At 47.0% G+C, this 9,950-nt stretch overlaps 1 protein-coding gene across 2 annotated transcripts in view; it reads right to left on the reverse strand.

Moving 5' to 3' along the window:
* The window catches only part of LOC121292012 (PHD finger protein 1-like), a 46,644-nt gene extending 37,465 nt beyond the window's left edge, over positions 1–9,179 (reverse strand). Inside the window, exons 1-2 of one of the 2 annotated variants that reach the window (XM_041213752.1) lie at positions 8,987–9,179; positions 8,398–8,495 (exon numbers count right to left, since the gene is read on the reverse strand). The gene's annotated coding sequence lies outside the window, so the exon portion shown is untranslated. Of the gene's footprint in view, positions 1–8,137; positions 8,297–8,397; positions 8,496–8,986 lie in introns of those variants that run through there. The other variant, XM_041213753.1, reaches the window with a different exon arrangement.
* Positions 9,180–9,950: the final 771 nt, after the last annotated feature.

Below are 9,950 nucleotides of genomic sequence, written 5' to 3' on the forward strand. Positions count from 1 at the left end.
AACATAAGGAGCTGTAACAGTGTCATTGTAAAACTGTACACAGTACTCCAGATAAAAGCAAAATGCTGCAGAAGGTGGCAATCTGAAACAAAAACAAAAACAGCTGGAAAAACTCAGCAGGTCTGACAGCATCTGTGGAGAGGGAGAGGGAGTTAACGTTTCGAGTCCGTACGACTCTTCATCAGGACTCTACAGTACTCTGGATGCTATCTCAGCAACGCCCTGTACATTTGTAACAAGAGTTCCCCACTTTGGTACTTTACCCCTCCTGCAATGAAGGTCAACATTCCAACTGCCTTCTTAATCACTTACTGTACCTGCATGCTAACTTTTTGATTCATGCACCAGGACACCCAGATCCCTCTGTACCTCAGTACTCTGCAGTCTCTCCATTTAAAGAATATCTTCCTTTTCAATGGTATTCATGTTTATAATATGAAATTATCTATTCTTGTGTCACTGGCATGAATTAATAATTGACTTACAACACTTAATTTTTAAAAAAGTGAACACACATAGATTTCACACATTGAGTCACGAAAAAGCAGCGATGTATTTATAGTTTCCATACCTTCCAATCGATTCTGATGGGTTTTTTTTGTGGTGGCAATCGAAAGCGGGTGGGGTAGAACTGGTAGGTGGTTTCCCCCCGCCCAGGGTCTTGACAACTAAATGTTTCATGTGGATGCAGCAAACCTGCGAGTGTACTGCCAGTTTGGGCACACCCATTAAGATGGCATCTCCAGGCAAGGGCTCCCTTAGATGGGATTTGTGAAGGTGGGAGGTACTGTTTCGTGACAGCGCCTGAGAGGCAGGTCTTCTTGGCTCCACTGTCCACCCAAAAGAAAAACAAAGTAACACAGTAAAACTTGGAAATTAAGTGTACCAGTAAAACTCGCCCAAACTGGTTTTCTACATCTCAAAATGGAACTCCGCTATTACTGATTTTTACTGGGATTCAAAAATTTTGAACTCCCCCCCCCCACCCCCCACCCTTTTGAAACCTGTCCAAAAAGCCCCAGCCCTCAGTTCTCCTGGGATTAACAGTCGCTTTCTCCTCTCTCTCTCTCTTTCTCACTCTCTCTCGCCCTCGCTAATTCTCAGCTTTTACTTGCAAGACAGGAGGTACTTTCAGATTCAAGTTAGAATTGAAGGAACTTACAGAAGCCTTTGAAACAAATCTGGGATCTAAGCGGCCTACTCCTAAGGCTTGACACACACACACACTTATATAAAGCCAGGTTAAAACCATTTTACTGGGGCGCAATGCTCAACAGGGAGCCTTCAAGAGAGAGAGAGGAAAAAACACACACACACAAGCCTTGAAGGCAGTTTGGCTTTCTGCCATTCACGCTTGTATAACGTTGCAAAGGGTTGTGTGTACGTGTGTGTGGGTAGAGGGAGGAGCAGGGGGTGTTTTTTTTTTCACATCTGAGAGTGTGGGTATGCTCGTGTCTGTCCAAGTCCAGCCTCTTGGTCCTGTGAATGCAATAAAAGGAGGACACACTGTGCTGGTCGGTAATGAATTCCAAGCCTCACAAAACAGCCCAAAAAAAACACTACAAAAGCAAAGCAGAAAATGGAGAGGGCGGTTCTCTCAAAATCCCAGAAAAGGTTACAGAGCCAGATTTACGAGAAGCCAGAGCCGATCAGACAGGAAACTCATTTTAACCCGCTGGGAACCTGTGTTCCTCGCAGCAAGATGTCAAAAGCCTTCAGATTTATATAAAAAAAAGAGCCCAGTCACTGTCAGAGTGACCCTCAACAAGGCACTGCTGAGAGAAACAATTTTAACCCACTACCTGCTGAGCTGCAATTGAGAAATGAATAACCCACATTGAGCCAGCAGGCCACGGTTGTCGTGGGAACTCAAACCGCACGTGGAGGGCAGAGGTGAGGGGGAAAGAGATGGCAGGGCCACAGATGCTATCTGCTTCCTGATAGCGATCTGCAAAACCATTCATAGGGTTGGCCGAACCAGCTCAAGTTGGTACATGCGTCCCATGCTCAAAGTTAAACCGGCCACAAAAGCCTCAGGCCTCCATCCCTGGCCTGCCATGAGGTTGGGCCATCTCAGTCAGGCTTCTGGTCAAGGCACTAGGCCACAAGGGCCGGAGGGGACTAAAATCAGCCAGGGTTCAATGCTAAGGGGGAAGCCCACGCAGAACCCATATCTACAGGGGATCAGCATCGTCTTCGACTCCTACATCCAGACTCTCACTTTCATTATGAGGGTAAAACCCTGACCTCGGCATGAATCAGATGGTAAATTTGTTGGGGGGGGGGGGGGGGGGGGGGGAGGTGTAGGAATTACACAATCGCTTGTCACCCTGGATACAGAAAAAAAACCCTCAGCGAATTCTGCCTCCTCTCAGGTGCACCTCAGTTAGTCCACTGGTTTAAGCAACCCTAAAGTCTTATCTCAACTACATGGCTGCAAGTGCACGGGGCTAATGGTAGCATAGTGGTTACGCTAGTGGACTAGTAATCCAGAGGCCGGGACTGATAACCCAGAGCCACAAGGTCAAATCCCACCACAGTAGCCAGGGAATTTAAATTCAATTAATTAAATAATATCTAGAGCGAAAATCTAGCATCAGTAATCTAGCTTGTAATGGTGACCATCTGGATTGCCATTATAAACCTCATCTTGTACGCTCCCAGTCCTTTAGGAAAGCCAGTCCGGCCCTTCAGCCCATCGAGTCTGCACCGACACGTGAGTAACACAATTCCAAGCCCATGACTCGGATAAATCTTAACTTAGAGGCAGCGGCTCCCCAGCGTTGTCACAAGGATGGACTGTCAATGCTCAGCTTGCCAGCGGCGCGCAGATACAGTTTCCACCTTCTGGTGGCAGTGTTCCATTCTGCAAGAGTCAGACAATCACCTAACAACTTGGGTTAAGAAAGCGCCAAGGGATGAGGAAAGGTCAATTGGCATGTTGAGGCTGTCCCTCTGGTGTTCGAACTGAACTAGCCCAGCACCCAACCGTGCATCAAACTGCATCAATGTCTTACATGACATCAGTGTCTTTGACCCCCTTGGTCTGACTCTGAAGATGATTCACAACATTTAGGTAAGGAGATCATTTCCAACTACTTTCGACTGCAATGACCATCTCCAACAAGAGAGAATCTAACCATCGCCCCTTTGATGTTCAATGGCATTATCATCGATGAATCCCTCACTATCCTGGGGGTTACCATTGACCAGAATTTGAACTGGGCTAGCCACATAAATACTGCAGCTACAAGAGCAGATCAGAGGCTAGAAATCCTGCAGTGAGTAACTCACCTCCTGATTCCCCAAAGCCTGTCCACCATCTACAAGGAACAAGTCAGGAGTGTGATGGAATACTCCCCATTTGCCTGGATGAGTGCAGTTCCTACAACACTTAAGAAGCTTGACACCATCCAGGACAAAGCAGCCCACTTGATTAGCACCCCATCCACAAACATTCGCTCCCTCCACCACCGACGCACAGTAGTAGCAGTGTTTACCATCTGCAAGATGCACTGCAGGAATTCACCAAGGCTCCTTAGGGGCAGCACCTTCCAAACCCACGACCACTACCATCTAGAAGGACAAGGACAGCAGAGAGATGGGAACACCACCACCTGGTAGTTCCCCTCCAAGCCACTCACCATCCTGACTTGGAAATATATTGTCGTTCCTTCACTGTCGCTGGGTCAAAATCCTGGAACTCCCTCCCTAACAGCACTGTGGATGTACCTACAGCACATGGATTGCAGCGGTTCAAGAAGGCAGCTCACCACCACCTTCTGAAGGGCAACTAGGGATGAGCAATAAGTGCTGGCCCAGCCAACAATGCCCACATCCTATGAAAGAATTTTTAAAAACTCCATCCAGTCTCTCAGGCCTGATTTGCTAGGTTCGCCCTAATGATACCTGTTAATCATTTATATACCTCAGCAAGTTCACCTTTTAACCACTTGTTCTAAACTACAAAGCGTCATCATGACCCCGTCTCCTTAACGCCTGGGCAATCAGTCTTGTTGCTGCTCTGATGTGTCCTTCAAAATGATCGATTATAGCACCTTGAAGGTAGTAAAACACCCAACGACACTTCACAAGAGCGATCAAACAAAATCTGATAGGGAGCCAGGCAAGGAAGTGTTAGGACCGGCAAACAAAGAGCTTGCTCAAAGAGTGTTAATACGTGAATTAGAAGAAGGAGAGACGTAAGGAGTGCTTTCCAGAGCTCAGGGCCCAGGCACCTGAAAGCACAGCTGCCCACGGCTAAGCGACTGACACCCCAGACGTTCCGAAATCCGGAAACTGAAGGAGTGCAGAGATTTGTGCAAATATAAGTAAAATAGTGAGGTCCTGCCCCTTAAAAGGGGGAGTCTCTTCAAATAGGCGAGGGCTCCAGTAATAATCCCTGCTTGACCACGTATCTCTCCCTTACTCTCACATTTGAGCAGCGGCTCCAGTCCTCGAGTGGACCCCACTGAACGGGAGGGAGAGCCCGTTTAAAGGGACAGGGTGATTCTAATGAAATGTGCGATCCACTGTGCACCTCTTGGAGTGATCAACCGGACCAACCGTGTGGAGAGGGAACTCGAATGGGGTGGTGGTGGTGGTGGTGGTGGTGGTGGTGGTGGTGGTGGGGGGGGGGGGGGTGGTCAGCGCATCCACACTTAGCATCTGGAGCACGAGGGGTATTCATCCCTACCCGAGGCAGTTCAGTTTGCCCTCAGTTTTATATGGCTCTCTCTCCAGACACACAAGCTGAGTAGAAGGGCTAAAGAAAAAAGTCTATCATTTTACTACGGTTTATGTACAAACACTGCACACACCCCACCATCGCATGTCAGGATGCAGAGGTGAGCAAAATATAACTAATTATTAGCTGGAGTCTAGAAGCACTGCCCAGCCACAGACTCAACCTCACAACACCTGTGAAACAGAGGGACTGGAGCCCGTCTTTCAACCCTTCCCACTATTCAACTGCGTCATCCCTGATCTGTGCTTGAACTCCATGCACCCAATGTTGCTCCATATCCTTTGATATCCTTACCTTACAAAAAATCTGTCAACCTCAAGTCTTTAACATTTCAATTGACTCCTGGAGGTTACAGTGGATGCGTGTTCTCCAGGTTTCCATTACCCTTTACGTGGAGAAGCGCTTCCTAATTTTATTCCTAAACGGCCCAGCTCTCATTTTTAGGCTATGTTCCCATCTTTGTTTTGGATGCCCCCTCCCCCGCCAGGGAAAAAAAAAAGTTTCGCTCTAACCACCATGGCAAAAAAACTCTTCAAACACCTCAATTTGATTATCCCTCAACCATCTAAACACCAGGGATTACACACCTCGCCTATGTAACATCTCCTTTTGATTTAACCCTTTGTGCCCCCTGGATCATCCAGGTGAACCAACGCCGCAACCCCCACCCCCAACTTCACCGCACCCCTCCCCCCAAGGCCAATACATCCTTTTACATTACTGGGTTTGGACCAAGGCTCTCGCCACCTGAGTCATCACTTCCTCCACTTTGAATTCCAGTCCCCACCCAAGGAAAAGGCCAACATTCCATTAGTCCTATTCATTTCTTACTTTACAAAGTGGGATCAGGCATAGCAGAGTGTGGACTGAAGCCAATTCAAGTCTCATCTTATCCAGCTTAAGGTTGCACGACACTCCAACAGAGGAGGGAGCTGCACTGCAGCCTATCTACACAGCAATTCTACTTTAAATGTAATGAAAATGTCCCAAGGCGCTTCCACAGGAGCATTACCAAACCAAAGTGTGACACCCAGCCATGCAAGGAGATATTAGGTCAGGTGGCCAAAAGCTTGGTAGAAGAGGTCAGTCTCGAGGAGCGCTTTAAAGGGAGAGAAGTGAAGTAGAGAGGCCAAGACATGTAGGGAAGGAATTTCAGAGCTTGGGGCCCAGGTAACTGAAGGCTCGGCCACTAACGACGCAGCCAATGAGGCGCAGAGATCTCAGATGGGTTGAATGGTCTACTGCTCCTATTTTGAAGTGAAATTGTGGAGCTGGAGGGGATTACAGAGATGGGGGACCAATAGAGGGAATCTAAAACCGAAGAGGTTTTTAAAAATCTGCACTTTGCTTAGCCAGGGTCGAGCCAGTGTAGCTCAGCGAGCAGAGTGGTGATAGAGATTCAGGACTTTATCTATATCAAACTGGCAGCAGTATTCATGCAGAGACAATATTGCTGCCTGACTGTCACTATGATTATGGGCACAACACAGGCTGTGTTAAACTTTGGTAAATGGACACAGAACTAGTGAAACTTTCAGGCCTGGGTCAGAAATTCAACACAAAAGGACTGTCTGTAGCTTGAGCACAGGCTCATGCTCCACAGCAACAGACACAGATTAAGTATAAAGGGAAGTTCAGTGAAAATGCAGTGGACAATCAATCTGGGGGTTCAAGTAACTGTAGATCATAGCAAGCAGGGAGGCAAGGCAGGAGGGTAAGGAGAAGCTCTCTCTACACTCCCATGACAGGTACAGCACAGGCTAGATACAGGGAAAAGCTTCCTCTACATCTGTCCCATCAAACACTCCCAGAGCAGGTACAGCACGGGGTTAGATACAGAGTAAAGCTCCCTCTATACTGTTCCATCAAACAGTCCCAGGACAGATACAACACAGGGTTAGATACAGAGAAAAGCTCCTTCTACACTGTCCCATCAAACACTCCCAGGGCAGGAACAGCAGTTCCAATAATCATGCATTTCAAATGTTAGAACCAGTCCAGATGACTCAGTTTTAACACTAATAAATTCTGAATTAGTCAACAATCTGAATTAATTACTGAGAGTAACAGAGCAAAGTAGGAATTGAGTGCTGAACAATTTGAACTATCAACTAACTCAGTGACTTTGAAATAAGTGGCATTTACAACTATACCGCTCAATAACATTTTTAGTGTTGAATTAAATCAACTTGCTCTTGTACTCATTTATATTGAAAGCTAAGATCTCCTTATGATTTCTTGTTCAACTGAACCTTACAATACGGCCAATTGATTGTGATGTGACTACTTCCATGTGTAAAGAGATGGCCTTGAAGGAAAGATAGAGTGTGTCTCAGTGCAATGTTCAAATCGGGGCATCAAGCTGTACAAATCATTGAACAGTATGGATAGATTAACCCCAGACTATTCAAATAAGTCAGGGTAGTGGGTCCAGAGGAGATCTAAAACGTTGTCCAAAATATATTAACAATCTTTTTTACACTTGCTGCCCACTTCTATTATCCACAGAACTTTTATAAACCTACATACGCACATTTATAATGGTAACTGCCTATGTAAACGTGTCACAGTGCAATGACATGCTCTTCTCCTAATGGGGACATCACTCCTGTCAGAAAATTAAACTTTCTTCCCACCCCCTTCCTCCTCCTCCTCCTCCTTCCCCCCCCCCCCCCATTTCTTCTTAAAATAGGGGCAACCTTCCCCCAACATTAATCTCACGGTCTCAGGGTTGAAATTTTCAATTGACCACCAACCTTAGGGGGGGGTGGATTAAAGCATCCATTTTGTGAAAATGTGCTTCCTGACATAACCCCACCCCACCCACCCACCCACCCCTGAATGGCCTCAGTCTAATTTTAAGATTCAGGTGTCCCCTAAACTCCCCATCCTCCACCCCTAATCCCCACCGTTGGAAATAACTTTTCTGTACCTAGCCTATCAAACCGAGACATCTTAAATGCTTTGATTAGAACGCCACTTAATTGTCTGCACTCAAGGCAATGCACACCCACTGGATGCAACCTGTGCACACAATTTAACCCTTTTAGAGCCAGTATCATTCTGGTGAAATCTGTGCTGCTCCACTCACTCCTTACCTGAGCTGCCCAGAACTGAGTCCAGATGGGGGTCTGACCAAATCTCTGCACATCACCACTTCCTAAAGCAACTCACGGGGTGGGGGGGGAAGAGGGCAACAAGATAGTAAAGGGCATCCTAATCCCTTGAACTGCCTGGATTACGCGCTGCCAAGGTGATGGGGGGGGGGGGGGGGGAGACAGTTTTTTTTCCCCAGCATTTTCTCCGTTTTTGTTTCAAGGTTTCCAGCCTCCGCAGTATTTTGCTTTTGTCTTTAAGTGCTCTGCACTCGAACCGGTCTGCCCGCCTCACCTTGTCCCGGAGACTCCAGGGTGAATCGTGCAGGAGTCGGCAACCCCTCTTTCCGCAGCCCTGACCGAACGGAAGGAACTTTTGATTTTACGCGTTGGCGACAGCATCAAAATCAAAAACAAACACAGAGGGCGGCGCTGGGAGAAGACTGGGTGCTGAAGCCCAGCATCTGCACCACCCCTTCACTGGTACAGCATGCACAGAGAGAGAGAGAGAGAGAGAGAGAGAAAATAACAAGAACTAATTAGGAACAGGCTTACTCCTGTCGGACACACGGGACCGGCTGCTGCCAACTGCGGAGCACGATCCCAACCTGTCCTTCGCCACGGTTTGGACGAGCCGCAGATCAGACGCTCCGCTACAGACAGAAGAAGCGATACAAAATGTTACCATTCCGCGGATGTAGCAATTCCACCGTTTCTGTGTCTCGCCACCCCCCCCCCCTCTCCCCTCTCCCCTCTCCCCTAGACTATCTGCCAAGTTCACATTATAAATTTCACTGAAATCAACCACATTTTGAGTCCCCGCCCTCTCTCTCCCTCCCTTCCAAATCCTTCTCTACTGATTCTGGCTGAGGATTCTTGCAATGCAAAACTGTTTGGAGTCTGCTTTCATACTGGAACATGTTGCTACAGATTTCTCTGCCTCTCTCTCTCTCTCTCTCTGTGTTGCAGAGGAAGTTTTGTTATATTTCAAAAAAAAATTGCGCAGAGACTTGATCCTGCTGCAAGCTCGGGGTATTTTTCCCTCCCCACCCCTTAAGTATTACGTATATATATATATATATGTGTGTGTGTGTGTGTGTATGTATAGGAACCCACCCTTTCCTTTACTTGTCTCAGCACTCACCTGGAGCTGCAAGGGCACACACCCACAATGGACTGCTGCACCTTCTTCTCTCCTGTCCCAGCTTCTCTCTCTCTCTTTATGCACGTGGCTGCTTTGCAGGGAGGTTTTTCAACTCGGGTAAAAACATACAACACACGACTCCACCAGCCCTGCCAGTCGCCATCTTCCTGTGACGCAGACTGCAGCTAATTTCGGTCCAGAGATTGAAATTCAATCTGTGTGTGTGTGTGTGTGTGTGTGTGGAAAGTAAGCGAAAGAGAGAGAGAGAGAAATTGTGTAAACAAGTGTGCATTATGTTTCAGCACACATGAAAGATGTCCCCTGGTCTGTGGCAGTATCCGGATGCGGTTACGTAATGCCGAACATGAACATTAAATATTTCAAGGAGGAATTGCGTTGGAAATACTTGATTTTGTATTCCAAAAAAAAACATGTTTGCGGGGAACTATTTGCACTCTGTTGCTGAGAGTAACTTTCTGGGTTTTACAGGGGAGGAAGATTAATGAAGGAAGAGGTTACAATAACTCACGAAGAAACTTTGGCGCAATTTCGTTGTTTTGGGGATTTTTTTTAAAAAAAAAGTATCCCAAAGTAGTTTAAAGCGCCAATTTCACGAATGCTTGCTCCGTGCGTTAACCTGCGTATAAAGATTGTGCAATTAGACAATGCCCAGTCAGGACCTGGGCATGCCCATCACTTTTTAAGTGCAACCAATTGGCGCACAGGAAGATCCCGCAGACAGTAAGTGAGACAATCTTGCAGAGAAGCCTTGGAGTTGGAGTGGTAGATGACTGTTTTCTGCTTCAGTGGTAACATTTTTTAAAAAATTGGTTGAGTACTTGAAGGGGGAGGGGGGAGTGTTAGAGGGATACAGGGGTAAAGAACAGGGGGAATAGGATTCCACCAAAGAGCCAGCACGGGCACAATGGACCAAATGGCCTCATTTTGTGGCATTTTGTGATGT

The sequence above is a fragment of the Carcharodon carcharias genome, chromosome 19 (assembly GCF_017639515.1).
Source record: "Carcharodon carcharias isolate sCarCar2 chromosome 19, sCarCar2.pri, whole genome shotgun sequence".
Lineage (NCBI taxonomy): Eukaryota > Metazoa > Chordata > Chondrichthyes > Lamniformes > Lamnidae > Carcharodon > Carcharodon carcharias.